Source organism: Talpa occidentalis, unplaced genomic scaffold (genome assembly GCF_014898055.3).
Source record: "Talpa occidentalis isolate TD23 unplaced genomic scaffold, MPIMG_talOcc4v2.1 talOcc4.10, whole genome shotgun sequence".
Classification (NCBI taxonomy): Eukaryota; Metazoa; Chordata; class Mammalia; order Eulipotyphla; family Talpidae; genus Talpa; species Talpa occidentalis.
Genome location: NW_023600993.1, coordinates 13,872,446 through 13,895,749, shown reverse-complemented (window position 1 = coordinate 13,895,749; position 23,304 = coordinate 13,872,446). Strand labels below are relative to the sequence as shown.

The window sequence follows — 23,304 nt, the reverse complement described above, 5'->3', positions numbered from 1 at the left end:
CCACCTCAGGAGATGCCAGTGCTGACAGTAATTATGAACTGGCTGGATCCTGGTTTACTTTAAAAAAAAAAAAAAAACAACAACAACAACAATGAGAACTCTTTTTTATAGATTTAATTTATTTATACAAGCACTGGGGTACAGGTCAGAGGTGCGGGAAGGTGAGAGAATTCACCAGAGAGAGCGGGGAACAGAACAGGCAGACTGACAGAATACACTGCTGAGGGGAGCAGCTGGCGAGGCAGGAGAGGTCTGCCACACCACGTGGGTTTCTCCCTGGCTGGCCAGGAATCGAACCCACACTGCAGAGGCTGCAGACAGCTTTCACAGTGTGATGGTCAACCTGCTGCACCGCCGGGAGGCCCCTGGTTACATTTTTAAAATAATACATTCAGGGAGTTAAATTGCTTTTTTTAGCAAATATTTTTTTATCAAATGTTCCATGTAGCCCAGAGGATCTCAAAATCCAATTTCTTCTACTTTGTTAAAAGCAATAAATTCGATAGAAAGGAGGGTCAATCAAATAAAAGAAAAATGACACAGGCCAACAGATTGATAGGAGTTGTACTTCCTGCCCAGCTGACAAAAATATCATAGCACTAGGGCCTATCTGGTGGTGCAGGGGTTAAAGTCTCAGCACTATCAAGCTATCACCAGCCACTTTTCACTTCGGCATGAGGATCCCCGGCCAGAGAGCTACCCACATGGTGCAGCAGACCTCTCCTGTCTCGCCTGCCGCACCCCTCAGCAGTGTGTCTCAGTAGATCCACCTGTTCTGCTCCTCAACTCTGTCTCTGGTGATCCTCTCACCACTTCTTTGCATCTCTAGCCTTTCCCCTCTTGTATGCATAATAAATGAAAAATCTTTCTAAAAAAATTCAAAGAATTGAGCCAATACCTTATTAGGTCTTACTCTGTGCCTTCCAGTTGAACATACTTTGTTTTCTGGCATTCACAGGAAAATGAGTAGGTGTCTAATACTCAAACTCATTTTTTAAGGAATTGACTGAGATTTAAAGAGGTCCAATTTACACAAGTTCTGATGCTAATTAAGGCAGGAGGAGACTAGCTTCAGGTCTTTTTCAGAGAAGCTTTGAGTCTCATGGCAAAAGAATTGTCATTGAGACAAACTTCTTCCTAAGAAAGGATCAATTCAAGCTGAAGGGTAATGTAAATGAAATAAGTAGGAAAGCAGAAAGCACAAATACTGGACAGTCTGGGGATAATATGGCATATAGGCAAATCCAACAAGGGATCAGGTAAAGCCAACAAGAGCTAACCCCAGGAGCTGACTATACAACTGACCATCCATATTGGGAGGGCCAAAGGCCAGGGGAACAGGAAGGCAACAAGGATGAGGCAGTGAACTATGGATGTCTTGGTGTGATGGCGGGTTGCCTTTTGGTAAGCAACAGTGCAAGGAGTCCTGTGCCTAAACACAAGGATGATCTAAAGGCATGCTTCCTGCAAGAAAAAGACGAGAGAACAAAGAAATGCAGTAATGAGTGCCATGGCTTGTAAGGTTATTGGTTTTCTTTAGGTCAAAGATTGCTGCAAATTCCAAAGCTCACTCAGATACTGTGCATCAAAAGGAAATCACCTTTGTTCAGTTAACATTCATCCTTCTCATTCTGAACTTTATGTATAATTATGATGAGCAAGTAAATTGTCAAAAGGAGAGCAAACTACCTGAAGATTCTGGAATAAAATGTCAAAAGCATCATGTCAAAAGTAGTCATTGTGCAGAAGATTTGCAAAGTGAGAAAGACTGAATTGTGATCTGTTCTATGAAGCTTTGTAAGAAATTGGTGAGCCTTCCAGGTGGTTTTACTTTCCAGATAAGAGGGGTTTCCCATCAGAAATAAATGTACTTACTAACTGATGCTTCCAGACACATCGACCTCAAAGCAGTAATGTGAAGCCAAAGCCACCCAGCTGGGATACTCAACTCAAAGCCTTGCAGTTGACAAATACATAAATCAAATTACTTGCTCTGCACCCCAGAGAACATTTTTGCAACCCACACTCTGATAAATGAGATGACAACATCTTTGATTAAGGAATTCACAAGATTCAAAGAGAAGAGCCTTTGCAAATTCCTAATAACTATCTTTGAAGAGGTTTCCTCCTTGTTTAACTTCATAGGAAATTTTTTCAACACTAAAATGTAATCACTTTGTCAAATCAAAACTACCATGAGATACCATCTCACACCAGTGAGAATGGCACATTTAAAAAACTAGCAACAACAATGTTGGCGAGGATGTGGAGAAAAGGAACTCTTGTGCACTGTTGGTGGGAGTGCAAACTGGTCCAACCATTATGGAGAGCTGTGTGGAGATTTCTGGACCTACTAAACATAGAGCTTCCATATGATCCAGCAATTCCACTCCTAGGTATTTACCCAAAGTACACAGAAACATCAATTCCAAAGAGCACCTGCACTCCTAATTATAGCAGCACTGTTTACAATAGCTAAGCTTTGGAAACAACCCAAATGCCAAAAATAGATGACTGGATCAAGATGTGGGTACATATATACCATGGAATATTACTCAGCATTCAAAAAGATAACACATGCAATTTGCAGCAACATGGATGGCACTGGAAGGGATCATGCTCAGCGAAATAAGCCAAAAGAAAAGAAAAATACCGGATGGTCTCACTCATAGCAGGAATCTAGAAAACTTAAATAAGGGACCAGGAAAATGAATATAAGAAAGTGAAAATCAAAATCAACAAAAACTATGAACCAGAGACACTTTGGGGGGGGGGGCGGGAGGGGAAGGATGGGGTCAGAATGGGGCGTTTGCAATTGTTGGGGAATATAAAAATAAAATTTAATTTTAAAAAAAAAAAAAAAAAGAAGACAACATAAAAGTATTTTTTTTCTTTGTGGGTAAGATCTCTCAGGATAGCTGAGGAGTGGTGATTCCCTCAGAAATTGATGTGTGAGTCCTAAAGGGTGAAAAGCCAGAATCAAAGGAAAGCTGAAAAAAAAAAAAAAAGCTTCAAATTAAGAGGATATCGTGTGTGAAAACCCTCCAATAAAAAGGTGAAATATCTGAAACCGAATGAAGGCTGGAGTGATTACACAGAATGCGGGGTGAGGATTATCACAGAGTGAGACTGGAGAATAAGGAAGCTGAGACAGTGCCTGGATAGAGAACTGGGGTGAGTGTGAAACTTCAGATTATTTCATGGTTCTCTTTGTACCATGATTTTAAGTCCACCATGTTAGTAAGGTTGTGTCACTTTGCTATGACTGCTGATGGGTCAAATGACTACAAACTTAGTGGTTTAAAACAATATAAATTATCTTATGGTTTTTGAGAAAAAAAAAAAAAAAAAAAAGAATCCTTTGCCCATTGACAGTAGATAAAGGAAGAAGAAGAAGAAGAAGAAAATCCATGATGGCTATAGAGACCCTTCATTCATTGTCTTACCCAACTGCATTCTCAGACTTGCCACTCAGAAAAACTCAAGCCTAGCTTATTTTTTTATCAGAAAATGTAATCTCTTGTCATCACGGAGAAGACCTTGATTTTGTCAGTTCACGCCAGGTCTCATAGAAGATGAGCAAATTAGCATTCTCTGTGAATTTTTCAATATAAAATTGAAGGACATTTCATTTATTTATTTATTTATTTATTTATTTTTAATTTAAATATTTTATTTTATATAATTCTTACATCTTTTTTCATCTTTGCACAATGTATGCATTTTCTTTTCTTTTTTTTATTTATTAAGGGAGATATTCCAGGTTCTCATTTTCCTGTTCAAAATCCAGATGAATAGATCCTAAGGTGAAAAGTTAAAATCTTACCTACTTTTTACATGTCCTCTTGTTTGCTAATGCTGCTGCTTAATGATTGATAAATAAAACGTGGGCCATCCTAAAATGCATACATCCCAAAATGCAATACATGGTTTTTGGAGATCAACCAAGGTTTCAAGCTGACCTAGAGTGTCTTCCTGTTCCCTCCCATGGATCAAATGACACAATCCTTTCCTGGCTGTGATGTCACTATTCCCTTCCTATCAGTCTTTTGCTCAGTGTTGTTTATGCAGTGACAGTCTCCTTGGCGAAAGCGGTCCTGATTTCTAGTTTTCTTTTATCTTCTACAACATCTGGCCCAAGGCTGGGCCCTGGATAACAATTTGAAATTTTAGAAAAGATTACTTGCTTTGCAAATTGAAATTTATCTCTGTCTGTATCATGAAAAATAAAGTTTTTCATAAGACTTATACCTAGGTGAAAATTAATATTTTCAATGTGAATTGTTGTCGCTTATGGGATGCTGACTATGTATACAGAAGTTAAAAGAAACTTAACTACTATTCAAAGGAGCTTAAGTTTAGTGGCTGTGGTCAAAATAACAAACTGTGACTTGCTCTCAGATACTTACTATGAAAAAAGGACACATGTATTTCATCACAATCTCTGGAATACCCCCAAATATTATTCCGTAGTCCACGTATAGACTATATATTGTTTAATATCATGCTAACGAGATTCTTCTAAAAAAGGTCACCCAAGGTGCATTTCTTGAAAAGTTCCCAGGTCCATAGATCCCTGGAAAGTGTTTCTTTACTCTCAAGGGAAAAAAAAAAATCCAGAGATCCAGAAGAGCAACAGTAAATGTTAATTTAATGCCTGCCTTATTGGGAGACTGTTCCTTTTAAATGTTTAAAGAGTTTTATTTTATGTTATTTTAATAATAGCATTGTATTAAAAGCCAAGAGCAGTCTACAAAATTAAGGACTACCAACTAGAGCAAAGAGAACAAAAGAAAAACTATAGGAAATTGGTGTCAATACTTTGGGCAATACCACCAGAAAGGAGATTAATTCAGAGAAGATGTAGCAATATGATTTTATGTCAGATGTCAACATGTCAAAAATAATTGTATTTTGTTGCAATAATAAAATAAAACCTCTTATTTTCTTTCTTCATAAAGGCACATATCACATGAAACCAGCACTTTCAAAATGCGCCATCCTGCTTAGAAATAATATTTACTCTCCTGGTGGAACTGGGCACTGGGTGGAGGAAAAGATGTTAAAGATGAAACGAACTTTGACCATCCATGGGGAAATGTGGCTGGTTGCTGGACTGTGAAGAGGCTTTTAACTGGGTATTTCTCCTCCTTTTTTCTCCAACTGCCTTCTAGCCCCAACCCTGTCCCTAACCACCATTTAATAATAGAGGTAAAAGACTAAAGAGTGTTCAATTTAAAAGTTCAGACTACCAACGTGCTAAGGTATCACCACTCATCACTGAATACTTCTTTTTGTTTCTTTTTTTTAAATTAATTTATTTACTTATACAAGCACTGGGTACAGTCAGAAGTGCGGGAGGGTGAGAGAATTCACCAGAGCCAGAGCGGGGAGCAGAACAGGCAGACTGATGAAATACACTGCTGAGGGGAGCTGCGGGCGCTGCAGGAGAGGTCTGCATGCCATGTGGGACCCTCGCTGGCGGTGGGGGATCGAACCGGTGCTGCAGAGGCTGTGGGTAGTTTTGCAGCCCAGCGCTCAACCGCTGCGCCACCGGGGAGGCCCTTCTTTTTGTTTCTTGACCAGACATTTGCTGGGGTTTGAACAGACCCAGCCAATAAATGGCAACTGGAAGGACCAGTTCAGAGACACCTACGAAAGGTAGCCAAAATATCTTATTTGTATCCCATTCATATTATCCCTCTTTTCCTCAAGGATTCTTCTAGTCTTTCTGATTATCCCAGTCTTTCTCAAGGACCTTTTTAGTGAATGAAAATGAAATTCATATATGTACTTTCACCAAGAAACAAAACGGGGCTTTAATAAAGAAAAAGTTTACTTGCTGTTCAAATTGGCCCAGTGTGAATTTCAGCTTTCTGTGTATCACGGGAAATAAAGCTCGAGGCAAGACAAGGATATTCGCACCTCTGCCAAAAATTAATATATTTTTTAATGGTAAATTAACATCAAAAGTTTTATACATATTAGTGATGGTCTGACCTCCAACTGTTCACAGTCATGTCCAATCCGCACACACAGAAGGAGAAAATCTGTCTGCTATGAATGTTCAATTTGTTCAATTCCCTGCCATGTCTTTTCAGCTGTTAATGGTACTCTGCGAACAGATGATGACTTTAGTGGGAAAGGCAAACCAACAGGGATAAACCACTTCAAATTTTTTGAGGTGATCATTTGTGATTTAGGTACGCTTTATCATCGTGTTTACTAAAGCACACACATACATATGGGTGTGTGCGGAATTTTAAAAAACCAGCCCACCAGAAGAAGTGAATAGATTTTTAAAATAAGATCTTCTGTTGTTTTGAAAGCACTGTGTCTGCCGTGTTAGAGGGGGAATCTTCCAACTCAACAACAAACATTGACTGAATCCCTACCGTGTGCCATTTGGGGGTGCTTATAGGAGGGGGACGGATGGTGGCAGAAAACTACAAAAATAACATGATCCGTCTGATTACAATTTAATTGAACACCTAGAAATATTGCCACCCAACTCAGTTCCATACATAAAAACTGCAGAGCAACTAGAAACTATCCTGAAATCTATCAAATTGCAAGTCCCAGCTGAATAGCCTATGAGAAGATGGCCAGTCCATCAATATTCTGTGCATTCTTTCTCTAGAAAATCCTTTTATCACAACAGAAACAGCAAGATGTAAACAGGCAATATGGGGGCCTGATGTCAGAGTCAATCCCAAAGTAAGAGGAGCCCCAACAAATATAGAAAAGGCTAAAATGGTCAAGGAAAAGAAGAGCAAAAAAAAAAAAAAAAAGATCCAGTTGCTTGACACAAAGGGAGTCATCATTAAACCTGTTTGATCTGATCTTTGATCAGGATATAAAAATAATTACAGTATAAATAACCGTCCCCCTTAATTTGTTACAAACTATGAATCAAATGAGCCTGGGGTTGAAATTTATACTAGCTGTACAATTGTGAGATCTTTCTCTCTCTCTTTCTGATATATGTGTGTGTGTGTGTGTGTGTGTGTATATATATATATATGTGTGTGTGTGTAAGTATATATAATTACATATATATAAGTGTGTATATATATATATATATACATACACACACTTGAGATAGATAGATATATATCAAACAAGAAAAAGAAAACAATTCTAAAATATATTGCACCAAATAAAATAGCTTTGAAATATGTAAAATTACAAGAAGTTAAATTCACCACTCCAGTGGGAAATTTAGTAAATTTATCTTACTAATTAGAAGTTCAAAACTAGTGAGGACATAGATTTGTATAGCAAAATTAACAGGCTTGATTTAATGGACATATAAAGAACACTGCTCCAAATAATTAGAAAATAATATTGTCTCAAACGCATATGGAACAATTATAAAAATGATCAAGTATCAAGGCACAAAGTTTAGTAACTTCAAAATATTATCATACATTCCAGATTCCTTCACCAAAATGCAATTTAGTTTAAAATACAATGAAAGAATAACATTTTCAAATTATGTCTTGACATTTAAAATGTTTCTAAATCAGAGATTAAAGAAAAATAAAATATCAATTTTAAAATATAAGTCATAGTAAATCAGTTAATAATCATTTTATTATTTTAATTTTTTAGAAAAACAGACTGAAATCTACAGAACAAAGTATCCATAATTAAAATTTAGAAAAATAGAGAATGTCAATAAACAGAAGGAAAAAATTATTAAGTAATATGAATCAATCGTTAAAATAGTTAATTTAAAATGGAATAAAATAATAAATAACAAAACCAGCAATTTTTTTAAGATTAGTGAAACAGAAAAATTTATGGCAAGATTGGTACAAACAAAAGAGCACGAATAAAGATCAGAAATTCAAGAACAGAAAATAAAAGGATAATCAGAATACCAAGAACATTAGGTTACTAATTTAAAACATAAATGAAATGGACAAATCCCATTTAAAGTATTTAGTAAAACTGATTCAAGAAGAAATAGAAAACATCAGTAAGTCACTAAATCTTCAAAACATTGCATCTTTAGTTAAAAATCTTTCCCTCAAATTTATTAGTTGAGATGTTTTTATAGATTAATTCTCTTAAGCATTTAGATTGTCTGATTTAATTATAGAAAGTCATAAGTCAGCAGAATTAAAAGAAAAATAAACAAGATAAACCTATGATAATCTCAAAGAAAGCACAAAGCATTAAAAAATGTTTAGCATATGTTCATGATAAAAATTATTTAAAAAATAGAAAATTAAGGCAGAAAAAAGGGTATCTACCAAAAACCCATAGTATATATAACACATAAAATTAAATATCACAATCATAGTCTCTAAAATTAGTAAAAGGAAACCCTCAAGAACTATAACAAAAGGCAAAGGAAGGATAAACCAAAATCAGAACAGTGATTACGTTACTCCCACTGGGAAAACATAGTTACTACAGGTGAAAAGGGTCTTCCGTAAGAGTATTCACAGTCTTCTACTGCTCATATTGAATGTTCAATTTACTATCCTTTTATGTTATTTTTATGCATGAAAATGGTCTATATTTTTTTTAATGTTCTTAAGAATGAAATTAGTGGCTATGAAGGCTCTGACCTACCTGACGCAGAGAGCCCTCATGATAAACAGGTGCCAGCCTGGGCAATGCCAGGCAGACCACATGGCCAGATTTTCTGCTGAGCCCTGAATGTTAGGAAGGACAGAAAAGCAGGGAGATGCAGTCCATATGGTCAGATCATCTCTCCCACAGCTCTCTCCCAACTGAGGCTTAGATTTTGTCATGTAATAGGACTGAGGTTTTTTTTTGGTTTTTTTTTTTTTTGGTGGCACAATCACACTTTCATCACATATCAGTCATAACATTAAAACCCATTCCATTTGATAAACTAAATTGTATTTAGTTGACACTGTATAAATAAAGCAATTCAACATCCAACACAGTCAAGTGTCATGGAATGGTATTTCCGTCAACAAAGAACTGCATACGTGAAAGTACATGATCGTGGTCCCAGCAGCTACATGTGCAGCAGGCTCTACCAGCTGGGCTTGTGTGCTTGACCTCTGCTATGTCCACACAACCATTCTCAGAATATATGCCCGTCCTCACATATGCTCGTGAGCCTGGCTGTAGAGTCTCCCTAGTCCCAGCCAGTTCCAGATTACAAGGATTCACGCGACATTCATATTCCTGTTCTTCTGATAGAATAATTTATCTGAGTACTTTGCTTCTCCAGTTTTCAAGAATAGCTTAATTATTTAGTAAATGTGGATTTACTACACATATATGACCTTTCAGAGAAAAACTGTACTTTTTCTCCAGCCTGAAGATTTATCACTGCTATTGCTATATCAGCTGATTGAATTTCTTTTTCTCTCAGACTTCTTTCCAGCCTTGAGTGACATGCTATTGGCTCTTCTAAGCTTTTGCTTGTCCACCCAAGAACCCACCTGTCTAGAGTCTCTTCTCCCATTACACACGGATTCATTTGCTCACTCATCCATTCAACAAACACTTATTGACCAACTCTGTGCCAGATTAAGCAAAAGGACACAAAGCAGATTCTGTTCTCCTTAAATCTAGCTTGTGGGAATTTTATGATTAGAAGTCAGGGTCATTCAAAGGAAAGAATGGAGAAAGGGAGAAAAAGTGATTGGAGAGAGAAACAAGACCAACTTTCTGAGAAATTAGGAGGTACATACATGTGAATAATAATGATTGGACTTCATTCCAGAGCACACCGTGTTTCGCGAACTTTCTCCTAAATAGTCCCTCAGCTTTGCTAGATCCTCAGCATTTAAGACATCCTTGACCTTCAGAGGCAGTGAGAAAAGAAGAGAGAAGTTAGTGCCTGTCATTTGACTCAGGATCTATTTTCGTATGAGAACCTCTCAGGTTTTGTTTGTTGGATTTCGTGTTTTCCCCCACTGGTTTGTTCTATTTCAGATCTACCTCTTTAACCTTTCCTGGGCCATGGATGGCTAGTGAAGCCTATGGGCACCTTCTCAGAACATGTTTTTAAAATGAAATTATAATTAATTAAATTAAAATTAAAATTAAATAAACAAAAATAGATAAGATTGCAAAGAAGTGAATTACACTGAAATGCAGTTGTATTCATGAACCTCCCTGAAAGCACAAGCTAGGGCAATGAAACAAAATGGGGAAAGAAAAACCAGTCCTACACCCGGATGCTTTTGCAGAAGGTAATCGGCTACGGTGCAGTGATCGAACTAAAGACCAATGTGTTTGCTGTGCCAGACAGAGGCATGCACTAACTCCAGAAAACTTGATTTAAAAGTGAAGTGGCTGATTGTCTATTTCCTAATAAAGCACTGCAAACAAAAATACTCAGTGTTGTGCTTCAACGGCATTTCATTCATCAAATGTTTCTAGCACATCCAATCCATTTCTTAATTTCTATTTACTCTTTCTTCATCACCCCTGCCCACCCTACTTCATTCCACTCTTTGATCTAAGTCGAAGATGTTGACAAAGGATTTGGCTTATCCTGCCTCACTGCATGGGATTCCATCACCTCTCAATTAATGAAGCAAACAGCACTAGAGGGGCTCCAATGTAAGTATTCTCTATGTGAACAGTAACGGAGCCTCGTAGATTGCTTGATTGCACACCTAATCATTCATGGTAATACATCCACTGGGCTTGATTGGGGGGGGAGGGGTCAATGCTTTTTGACATGCCAAATCTGACGCCCATCACAACTGAGCGCCTTTGCAGAAAATATTTGACAGAGACCTATATGCACCCACATGAAGAAATATGGTCCCTGCACCATGTCTTTATTTGGGAATCTCCCCAAGCACCCTCTTAATAAAAGCCAAGGATGTAAATATCTCCAGACTCAGGAGATAAAACACCTTGCTGTCGATTTTCTCTTTTCAGTAATTGCTTTTTTCCAAAGAACTTAATCAACTGTATCTACCATATAGCATCGTTTCGGCCAAAATTATTGTATTTCCTGCATGATGATGTCCTTACTGATAATTGATATCAATTCACACAAATATAAAGACGCATTATCCTCACCTTCCAAATGAGAACTCACAGTCTCTCTCTCTCTCTTATTTTTCCTCCCTCCCTCTCTCTCTATATATCACTCTCTCACTCATACACACACACATTCACACACACACACACACACACACACACACCTTTACCCAGCACCTTCTTCCCCTCTATATCTAGCGTACAGAGAGAATAAAAAATTAAAAAATATTAGATATTGCCTTTTGACTTGACTGCTAACACAATAAAGCCACATTGTAAACTGAATCATCGGAGTCTGCTGTTCTTATTACTCTCGTTGCTGGTATTACTTCATGGATATTAGAACCCTTAGGGATATTGGAATATGAATAAAGATTTTTTTTAAATCAGTTGGGTTTTTTTTTTCTTGGTTCTGTTTCTAAAAATAATGCAGTTTGCAAAAACAGAAGGTTTGGTTTATAACACAAACAAAATTGTTACATTCTGAATGGGTTGTAAGTACCTGATTCTTTGCCTTTTTACTCATCCCTGCAAAAAAAAAAAAAAAATCTGCAAATCCATTTGCTAACCAGCTGTACCTCTGTGCGAAATAGATAACAACCTGTGCAAGCCAGGGTTTGCTGTGAATCGGTGCTGATAGGCCCGAATCTCATAGCTTTTTTTAAATGCTAATGACAAGAAACATTTCCGAAGCCAAAACGCTCTTGTAGATCTGTCTTCCTCTATTATGACTGATATTTGCTTGTAAGTACATAGAACACTTGTTCCCTGTCCCTTATCTTCGGTGCTGCAGCACGCTGACCTACATACCATTCAGCACAATATGATGCACAAACATCCTCTATATAATTTTTCATTTTCGACTTAAAAACAGTAGAGGCAAAATAGGATTGCTGCAAATCTAACAAAGAGATGGCATTATTTCCAAATAAAAATGTGCATTTTTCCAAAGAATTTATTTGTCTAGCAGCATGAAGTTCATACAGAGCAATGCTGAAAAAAGGGTGTTGAATTGCGATTAGGAAGGAAGGACTTAGGGAGAGAAACAAAACCCATCTTTTCTACTCCCCGAGAATAATTAAACTAACTTATTTCTCACCACAATTAAAAGTTCAGCTTTTCTGAACCGTGTTTTGGCGGTGTCACGAAACACAGCAGATAGAATAATGCTGAAATACGTACAATCCTAACAAAGGCATACGGCTAGAAAGTGACACGGGTAGCTGTGGAAGGAAAGAAATAATCTTTCCTCACACCTGCCATTGTCAGAACACTCCAAGCCAAGTTCTTTATCTTTTTTTAATTTCTTGACGCTACGGTTGCCACCTTGTAAAGTCCTCTCCACTGCTGAAATGATATTGGGGTTTCCAGCAAAACTGCTAATAGCTGCCATTGAGACCTGAAGCATGTGGCTATCTGTTGACCTAGCCTTTTTAATGCTCTACTCAGACCATTGTAATTGCAAATACAGTTGAGCCACCGATTTCTAGGGCAGCAGCACAGAGGAGAACAGCAGAGGTGCCAGCAAGGTCATAGGGCAAAGAGGGTGAAGACCCCTCATTAACTTGGAACATAGCTGGAAGTCTCCACTTGCTCTGCTCCCCTTCACCAACCTAAGAGGTGGCTTACACATGCACCTAGGTTTAATTTTTAATGATCTGCTGTCTTTGTTTTCCAAGTATGATGTGTCTAAAACAATTGGAAAATCCCCGAGCAAGAGAGAAATGCCTGGGGTTGTAGCCCAAATGTCCTCTTTCCTTGCACTTTGAGTAATTAATTGTGGTCCCTCATTATGTTGAAGGGACCAGAGTAACCGGGCTGTGAGAAATACTTTTGCCACCATTGTGGAATGTTGACAATAGGTTTTGAGCAGGAATCACATTTCTGAATCCTTCTGTTATGGTTCTCTAAAAGTAAAGCAACCTTTTGCAAAGAGTTCGCAATTATTTGAATTTGACCAGCTAGAAACCTCTCTTCCAAAACCCATATTAAACATAAAATAAATCTTCGTACTTTTTGCAGCTTTGCAGTTATTCTGCTTAATTGTTTGCACCAGCCAAATTTATCCATCAGCTGCCAGAGCCCTGCTTATTTGCGAGTAGTATTAACCCAGCATTTTAAATTTCTACAATGTGTGATATAGTGAGCAGAGCATTCTGCTGAGAGTCTGGAGACCCAAGGTTTCATCCTGGCCCTGCCACATTCTAGCTGTGTGACTTTGAGCAAGTCACTTGACCTCTCTGAACCTGTTTATCTGGGGTTTGGAGTAGTTAAATGATAAGAGCTCTTCTGGCTGTAAAATTCTACAATTGGCTCCACATATATTCATTTCATTTGGGACCACTTATCTCACCACTGTTGGCTCATGTTAACTGCTAAATACCATAGTACAACTTTGTAAGTGCTTATTTCAGATGATACTGAAAGCTCTTGGAAAACCTTGTCTTTCAGCCTTGCCATAGATGTGCTCTAGTGATAACCAGTTTCCACTTGACTATACATTGCTAATGGCAACGTTATGCACCCACACGAGCTCCACAGGTCTAACTTATTAATGGTCTATGCTAATGCAATTTCCAGAAAGAATGTTGTTATTAAATTTTCTGGAATTTCCACACAGCAAAACAACATATAACTGCTTGATAAATTACTCTGAATAGATTTAGTAATTTGTGTTAGGGTGGCTCTCATTTATGTAAGAAGCCTAAATCCATTTAAAGTTAATTTCTAATTTTCTTATATTTATGTCATTCAGAAATACACTGCTGGTCCAGGAGCAATCTTTCCAAAACCCAAGTGATCTATTAATTTTGTTTGGGTTAAAGCATAAAATGTGAACAGTGTGCAGTATCCACAGTTTGCCAGTTACTCTTCACAAACCTTCCAAATACGATCTACGAATTCGTTTCTCACATGGCTGAGATATTTCATAGCATCTCTGTATTTTATCTTAAATACAAGGGGAAAGATAGATGGATTTATTAAACCACAGTTCCTAACAAATAGCAAATTAACATAAAAATGTCCATGGACCGAGCAATCTGCATTTTATATTGCTTTTAAGGATTTTGGATGAAAACATAGTCCAAAATGCTGGGTCCTTTTCCATGAGCGTCTATTTACAAAATATACCCAAATGAAGATTCTACTTCCTCACTGTCATCATTATTTAAACATAATCACACTGCTGTTGAATTCTGTCTGATACTATGGTAGGCACAGTAGATAGAGCCACTTATGCAGTTATAACCGCAGCCCATGAAAGACAGGAGATGACAGTAAGATGGATTTACCCACATAGAATATACAGATTATGAAATATAAGCATCGGGTTGAATTCCTACAAGGAATGTAGAAAAGTGTTGAATTTTTAATGCTGTGCTCTGGTAACTTCTTATGCTTTAAGCTTCAGCAGACAGTTAATTACACACCACCACACACACACACACACACACACACACACACACACACACAAACATCAAGCACAGAAATGCAGGTAAGTGACTTAAAAATGGCTCACAGACAGAAAGTAGTATTTCTGCTAGGGGATAATTTCTTAAGGAATTTTGAAAATCCCTAAATAATTTGAAAAGGAAATGAGATGACTGATTTTACTTTGCTTTAACCAACATAATTAATTTACTCACTATTTATTTAGCATTTATTGAGTTCTTACTATGTGCCAAGCAGCATGCTTTTACTAAGCTTAGTGTAATTCATGAGAAAAATAAAATAATCAAGAAAGAAATCTCTGATTCCTAAAGCACTTCCATTGCAAAATCTACAAACAAAGTGAATTAGAAAAGATGTTGTTAATAAAATATTTTAAATCTGATTCTTTAATATCAAAGAAAAATTAAAGAGATGCTATCTTAATTATCTTTTCATGCTATCACTAGAAATATTTCTGAATTTTGTTCCAGGCATTCTTTTGTAGTAAACAGAAAATATGATCCATTTGCATTTAACTTTGAAGATGTAATTAATCTGGTATCTCTATATTATTTGTAAGTAGATGATCCAAATTATATCAGACCTAATCCTTAACTGGGCAACTGTGTCTGAGCAGAAATGACAATTTGGGTTAATGGTACAGTAGTTAAGAAGGGTATGGCAAAATAAATTTTGAGAATATGATCATTAAAGTTGCATTTCCATATTATTTTAATTTGAATTCCTTATCTCTGGAGCTAGCACACTAGGTAACATCAGGAACGCATCCTTACCCCTATCACAGGTACTAAAAATGCTTCATCCTAGGTTTGTCTCAGCTATAGCTAGAGTGGCCATACATATCTTTGCTCAGGACATCCAAGTTTACTCCTGTTATCCCAGTATAATTACCATAGCTTCCAATCACACTTCAAATTAGTTACTCCCTAACTTCCAGCTACATTACAAAGCTATAATGATCAAAACACCATGGCATTAGAATGAAAACCTATGGATCAATGAAAGGAACTGAGAATCCAGAAACAAAGCCCACACATATATATGGGCAACTAATTATAACCAAAGAGCCAAGAGCATTTAAAGAAAGCATTAAGAAAGAAAATTCTCTTTGAAAAATAGTGCCAAGAAAACTAGACAACTACATGCAAAAATATAAATCTAAACTATGCTCTTACACCACACACCAAAAGTAACTCAAAATGTACTAAAGACAACATAAATTGCACACCTGAAATTTATGTTATGAGCCAATGTTGCCTCAATAAAAAATGTTTTTAAAATACATAGAAAAAAATAGGTGATAAACTCATCATGTAATCAAATGAGAAGTCTTAGAATGAAAAAGCTTCTGCAGAGAAAAAGAAATTGTCATAAAATTGAAAAGGAAACATATTAATGTGAGAAGATATTCACATATTCACTCATATGGCAGGGCTTAATAGCCAAAATGCATTAAAAAAAACAACAAAAAAACTTAAATGAGCTGAGGATCTGAATAGATATTTCGCCAAGGAAAATATACAGATGGCAATTATAACTTGTCATTAGGTAAATACAAGTCAATATCACAATGAGATATCATTTCATACTTGTGAGAATTACTTATATCAAAAAGTCAAGAAACAAGTGTTGGATGGAGAAAAATGAACCCTTGTACACTGCTGATGGGAATTCAGTCTTGTGCAGCCAATATGAAATGGATATCCCTCAAAACATAAGAGAAGAAATCCCATCTGATCCAACTAAACGGAAACACTAATTCAAAGTGATGTTATGCACTGTTATGTTCATTGCAGCATTTTCAATAGCCAAGAGCTGGTAACAACCTAAGTGCCATTGACAGATGATTGTATAAAAAAGATGTGGTATATATGCACAATGGAATACTACTGAGCTGTTTAAAAAGATGAAATTTTGGGATTTGCAATAATATGGAGGTTCTTATGCTAAGTGAAATAAGTCAAATGGATAAATACAAATACTGCATGATTTCACTGACATCTGGAAGATAAAGAAACTAAAAAATGAACAAACAAAACAAACTCTCAGGTTATAAAAACAAAATGTTGGTTATCAGATAGTGAAGGAAAAGGGAAGTAGATGAATTGGGTAAAGGCGATTTATATGGTGTTGGGTGGAAACTACATTTTGGGTGATAATCATAATGCAGTACATACAGCTGTTAAAATATAATGCTGCACACCCTAAACAGCTATGTTTTAAACCAGTATTACTGGAATTGAAAAAAAAATAATATATAATTTTTTTAAAAGGCCTAGTTAGGGATGATTGATTACACAGTTCCCTTAATCATAATGCAATTATGATACACACCCAGGCCCTTCATTAGAACATAGTCTAGTCTTGTCCCAGCATTAGAAATGTGGTAATCTGCAAAGTTGCAAACCCCTGTGGGAATGTATAATCGACTTCCGCTACACAACAGACAGTTTTTGGAAGAAACAGGCTGGACAAATTACCTTGCTGACTCATGAACATCCCCTTTACGCACATGTCCTGTTCAGCCATCATTTTGCACCCATTGAATCCACTAAAAATTCCAGATGTGGCCAAATTCTCCTGGATGTTTCACATAGCCAGACCTGTCAAAAACTTCTTAAGAGCAGAAAATAGATCTTATTCACCTTGGTGTCTCCAAATGCCTTTACCACTCAGTGTTGTTTGTAAGAACCACTCAATAAATATTTGTTGAAATGTCTGGAATATCCAGTCAAAACACCTGGCTGGTTGGCCTAATTCTTTACTTTCTTTCCAGCTATTTATCATCATGGAGACTCAAAGAAATCCAGAAAACAGACAAGTGCCAGACCTATGCGTGTTTATGGGGAGCAGTGCCCAGAGAAGGTAGTAACTTCCACACTGAACCCACTGCCTCCTCTTCTACTAACTTCTCAATTTATCTTCATGCTTTTTTCTAAGGCAACTAATTGGCCACATTCTATAACCCAGATATTCTAGAGTTAAGAGCCAGGTCTTCCCCCAACAAACCCATCAAGAAAACAGGTGTTTCCACCTGGATCTCTTGTGCAAATTAAGATAGGGTTTCAGGACAGAATCTTAAGAAAGAAACACCCTCCACTCTCCATCCTGCCCTTAAATTGTGCAGCATCTAAAGATGTCATGACTTCATGCAGAAACCAGCCATGGTGATGGGATAATAGTGAGATAACGGGAGAGATTAAAATAATATTTTGCTCATTCTGACTTTAAGAAGTTGAGGTTTGTCCACAAGTTATTATTAGGAATTATAATATTCAGATAAACCCCCCTACATTTTGCTGACGCATTTTGTCACCATTTTTACATTGCATGCTGTTTTGCAAATCATAACTTTAGCACACTTGTCTCTTGGTTTTTCAGGTTACCCCAACAGTAAATAAGACTGCCTAGTGAGACAACTTGCTGGGTCACACATGGGAGGAAGTCAAAACTGCCGTCTAACTTGGGTGTCGCCTGATAAGGGAAAGGTTTTTTCACCAGGTCCATGCTTGTTTGGAAAGCAATGAGAAAGCAAGGTGAATTTCAAGCTGGAAAGAAGGGATATGAAGAGCTGAACCCTGGACTCCGAAACCCACAGCCATACACATTCTTTCAGCGGGTTGGAGTCTGGGAGCTCTCTCCTTTCATCAGTCGGCATAAAAGTTGTTTCAGCAAGAACTGAAACAAAGGAAGGCATTCATTTACAAAAGCAAGTCTAAAGGCACAGTGTCTGTTAGGAACTTTTATTTATGCTGCACCTGGCATTATTTTTTACTATCTGTGGAACGGGGTTGCCTGTGCCAGCTCCAACCAGGAAATAGTATGTTTCTGTATCCAACACATAAACCTTTGTCACGTGCGGGTGAACCCCGCACCTCCCACAGCAATCTCGCTTCTGACGGGAGAAGCTGGGCAGAGACAGGGTGCTCATATTCTCTGGGGGTATGGGTCTGCCACCCACATCTACAGGTAGAGGCTCGTCACCAGGAGCCTGGGCCTGAGCCCTCACCTGTTTGTGCCAACCCACAACTGCAGGGCGTCCCCTCTCCAAGTAAAATGCTCTTTGAATTAGCTTTGCAAACATATGGATGCAGCTGTATTGAGGAAATATTTTCATTTGCTTCATAACTCCTGGTCAAGGCAAGATTTTGGACTAATTCATTCGAAAGACTCGAACTTTACCCATTTGCTTTTTTTAATCAAAGCAAATGTGATCCAGGAATGTAGTGATGTCTTGCTGTGTTAAGGACAACAGGTTCACTTTTCACACTCTGGTTCAAGCAGAGAGGAAAACATGCAGGACTGGGACTGAATTTCTCTGAAATATCACTTGAACTTTCCCTTCATTGAATACCTCACCAATACCACAGGGACCTTGTCCAAGATCATCTTAAATTTCCATTCCAACTGTAACAAGTCCATCACGCTCTAAAAGAAGACCAGCTCTGCTCTTAAGCACATATGAATTGGATATTGATATTTCACTTCTGATGCACTTAAATGCTAATTATTTCAGAAAATAAAAGACTGTTTTGAGCTACGAAACCTGCAGATCCTGATCGTTAGTCTCAGTGAATGTATAGGCCCTATATTATATTCTGTGCCCATCAAAGTAGGAAAGCTAAGCAGCTGTTCAGACAAAGTCTGACAAAGACATCCAGTGGCAAGTTGTATGTCTAATTTATGCTAAATGAAATGGAAATGCTGCTTTTACTCCACACTATAACCTATAATAGGTCCAAATGGGAGTGGAGAGAAACTTCTAGTCAACTTCAAATTATAGAAACATAATTTTTTGCAACATACAACATCTTAAGGATCATTTCTGTTTAAATATACCATCGCCACAGAGTCTAGACTTGAACCTTTACACTGAAGAACCAAAAAAATAGAAGTCCAGCTCCTTTTCCTTATGATTTTCAAAGTTTAAAATCCAGTTTAATCTTCCATGTCCACAAGCCATAATTTAGAAACCTGAATTATTTGCTGCCTTCCTAAAATTCCCATCTCTCTTCTGCTCACCTTCCATTTCACCATGGAATGACTGCTGATTGCTTAGCCTTCTAATTGCAGCAGCCCCAACCAGATCAGCCAGGAGCAAAACTGAATTGACCACATGGCCCTGAATGGCCAGAGCATCCAGGAATCTTGCTGTGGAGAGCAGTGAGGGAAATAGCCCTCAGTTCCAAAACTACTTCTCTGCCATCCAAGAGACAGCTTACAGGTTAGCTCCATCCATCCACACACCCACTCAAGGGGGTGTGCCTTCCTCCATTCCCTCGGCTGCAAGGGGTCATTCCCTCCATATGGAGTTCAGGCATTTCCCAGGTAGGGAGGCAATAGTCTGGCTATGTCAGTTTTCCATTGTGGCTGGAGCTGTTAGTTACATAATGCATTTCCACGCACCACACTCTTAGCTGAAGCTGGGAGGGGGTAGGACAAAAAAAGAAGCACACAGATGTATACTTGTCATTTATGTCCTGTAGGGATACCCTTGAAACTTGTTAAAAAATGTCAGTCAAGACATCTGGTCAGTCATCCTAATCCATATTGGGGTTTTTAGCCTACTGTTATGCCCCAATATGCTTTGAACATTGCCAATATGCTTTCTCCGCAGAAGCAGCAGTGTGTCCCCTTTGGTTTCTCGGTACATCCCCAGCACTGGTGTTTATAGTGTCACGTATCAGGCAAAATGGAAAACCACATACTGTATCTTGTGTGTCTGGCTAATGAAACGGGTCAGACAAACCTTGTGCAATCAGGGATGGGGGCCTATTGGCTTAGGCCAGGTCCATCTTGCAGACTGCAAAAGAATCAGCTGTCGCCAGTGCCATACGGCAGATGGACAGTTTGCATCCGATTTCCAGTCAGGCGCCAAACCCTTTAGAAGCTTTGGCAGCCCAAGCGCCATCAGGCAGCAAGCCTTTGATGTCCTGCAGATGGTCATGGCAGCCATCTTGCCTTTGCAGCCTGAGAGGCCCGGGTCTTACTTTCAGGCAGCATTCACTCTGGCCTGGGCCTGTGGTCAGCCGGAGAGATGGGTCATTGTTCTGAGGTGTACTTGACACCAGCCAGGATCTTCCACCAGTTTCTACTGCTATATGAATAGTTAAAAAAAAATATTCATTTTACAAAAGTACACGAATGCACATACACACCTGCTCTCCTTCTTCCTACCTCAGGTCTCTCAAGTCAATGTGCCTCTTTACCTCTTCTCGCATCACTAATCAGAACCCTAGACTGTAGCCCTTCTCTTTCCTGGTAAGTGACTCTAGCAAAACTTTCCAGCACATTCACTTCTGTGTGGATGGTGCAGGCACCTACAGGGTCCTTTAAAATAAAACAACATCAGAAAAATAGAAACAAAGAATAGAAGAGAGAAAGGGAGAATGGGGGGAAGCTCACATCCAGGCTGCTTCCCTCAGCGTCCAGATTTCCTGAGGTGACAGTGCCTATTTTTTTCTTTTCCAGTTATAGCCCCCAGACCATCTCAGACACCCTCTTCCTCTGGCATCACCACCTACAGTGGCAGCAACTGGGCAATTTCAGATTAATCAGGATGGAAAATCAGGATGTTTCAAATTCGGTGTCCATTTTAAGACCCCCTCGGAGTTCTGCTACATCTGGGTCTGACTTGCCCTAAACCCCAAAGCAGAACAAAGCCTCGTCTTCATGGTGGTCAGACTAATCTTGTGCCATGAATAGCCCAGAGTAATCTGTCAGAAAGCTGAGCCTGGAGGTCTTCCAACCGGAGCCCTTGCACATTTGGTCAGAGCAGTTAGGAATTCTGACTGGCACTATTAGTGGGAAGCCATGTCACTGCCCCCGAGCAGCAATGGAGGGCCTCTCCCGCCCAGGAGATCAACCTAGAAATGTTCCTTTCCCTCCACACCCCCTTGTAGAGCAGGGCAAGTGGGGAGAAGTAAAGAGCAAGAGGCTGACAAAAATTAGAAACAAACTCTGTGAAAATAAATTCAATAATGTGTGATTTCCAGCCACTCAAAAGTAATAGAAATATTTGGTAAAAATATATAGCTATAAATTGCCAATTAATGCAAACTGGTTAAAGCCAGTAAATGGAAAAAAATAAAAAGTTAATTAGAGCTTTTTGAAGCTTTGTTATATATACATCATTTGCAGGTGCTACAAAAGTGAAAAATAACCATTCTAATTACTAGTATTCAAAGATTCATATTTTTCCCGTGTAATTTATTTAGGATTATCAGTTTCCTTGTAGCTATACAAAAGGCCTGTCAAGGTGTTTCCCACGTGTTTGGCTCGTGTGTGTTCCAAAAACAAGCCAAAAATGCTGTTGTATTTTACCCAGAACAGGGAAGCTACTCTGAGGGGGAAAAAAAAAAATAGGCCAAGTTTTACCTGGATCTCTATCTTGGTTAAATTATCTTACATATGTTTTAATTTTTTTTCTTGTTCTTTCTGTCTTTATCTCTCTCTCTCTCTTTGTTAAAATACATCTGTGTTTGTTGACTGCCCCAGATTATATCTAAGTGAGGAGTGGGTGTACCAGCACCTGGTATAGTATATGTAGCTTAACAATACATATCATTACATTATTTACAGCTCATTTTATGTTATTCAATAGTAAACTGCAAATTAACCCTTCCCAAACCAGTGGGAGAAAATACTCCGGGAGGCACGAGATATCCAATGAAGCTTTTTTTCTACTCCCCCTGCAGAATTGTTAAGAGTACATCTATAACTGTATTCATAAACACGGAAGTGTGTTCATTACAGCAGAGATACCCACCAGAGCCAGCTAATTCCTCTCCCAGGAAATCTGTTTCATAATGATATTCCTTACTACACCACACTTGTACTTATGCTGATAACACAGGTTATAAAAGGGACTTAGGACTGGAGTCAATTAATGTACTGACTCTTTAACCTCCTTTATTAGAGTACATTAGGCGCCAAAGGGACTCGATGTTATGCTGCTGGCAGCCGAAAGGCCCAAGCGATACCATTTCGTGCCATCTCAGCCCTGCCTTGAATTCACGGGAATGTACATCCTGATCTGACCTCCTTAGCCACTGATTCAGCTGCAGCCCAGTGCAGGAACACGGGGCAGGGAAGCCGGGCAGAGTGGGCACCCAGGAAGCACCTCTCTCACCTCTCACCCCCCAGCCCCATCACAGAACTCGCCCTCCCCAAAGCCAACTTGCAGGGCCTTTTACTGGATAGTGGAGCTCACCTATAACATCCAGATCAGCCAGTTCTGCTGACTTTTTGTTCCCATGGGGGAAACGAAAGGCAAGAGAGGCAGAAAAAACTTGTGGAAAGTCACCAGCTTGCTTAAGAGCAGAGGTAGGAGTGGAGAATTTACAGTTCCTGATTCCTGGAAGGGTCTCCCACCCCATCGCCTGAGGCTCTTTCAATATAAAAGGTATGATTAATGAGCATTTGCTCAAGTTTGGCCCCAGGGGAGGGAAAGGAACAGAAACACAAATAAAAATGAACTTCAAAAAGTAGGTATGGGGATAGAGAGTGGCAGAAAGGGAATTTCAAACTGGATTTCAAGGGAGATACTACAAGTTTCAAAGTTCTCTTTGCTAATAAGACATTTCGTTACTCTTTTCTCTCCGAATAGCACTAATGGGGGAATAAATGTATGTGCTGGACCAAAATTGAATGCATTCTTAATAATGTGGACTTTTCGAAAAGAGGCATACAACATAATTTGAGGTGAGAAAAAAATCCTACCCAAACATCACTGCTAACCTTTAAAGAACTCAGCAGTGGCTTGTTCCGGAAGGAGTCATTCTCAAGATTATCAGCAGTTTAGCTACATTTTGTTGGTAATTAATTTGATAAATTAAGAACTGCAAAAGAAAACAC

General features: G+C 38.4%; 1 long non-coding RNA gene across 2 annotated transcripts in view; it reads left to right on the top strand.

The window, feature by feature from the left end:
* LOC119252567 (uncharacterized) overlaps nucleotides 1-19,039 on the top strand; it is a 59,295-nt gene extending 40,256 nt beyond the window's left edge. For both annotated transcript variants that reach the window (XR_008553344.1, XR_005126846.2), the window contains 2 exons: nucleotides 17,225-17,313; nucleotides 17,830-19,039. This is a non-coding gene — a long non-coding RNA (uncharacterized LOC119252567). The remainder of the gene's footprint in view (nucleotides 1-17,224; nucleotides 17,314-17,829) is intronic.
* The last annotated feature ends 4,265 nt before the right edge of the window (nucleotides 19,040-23,304 follow it).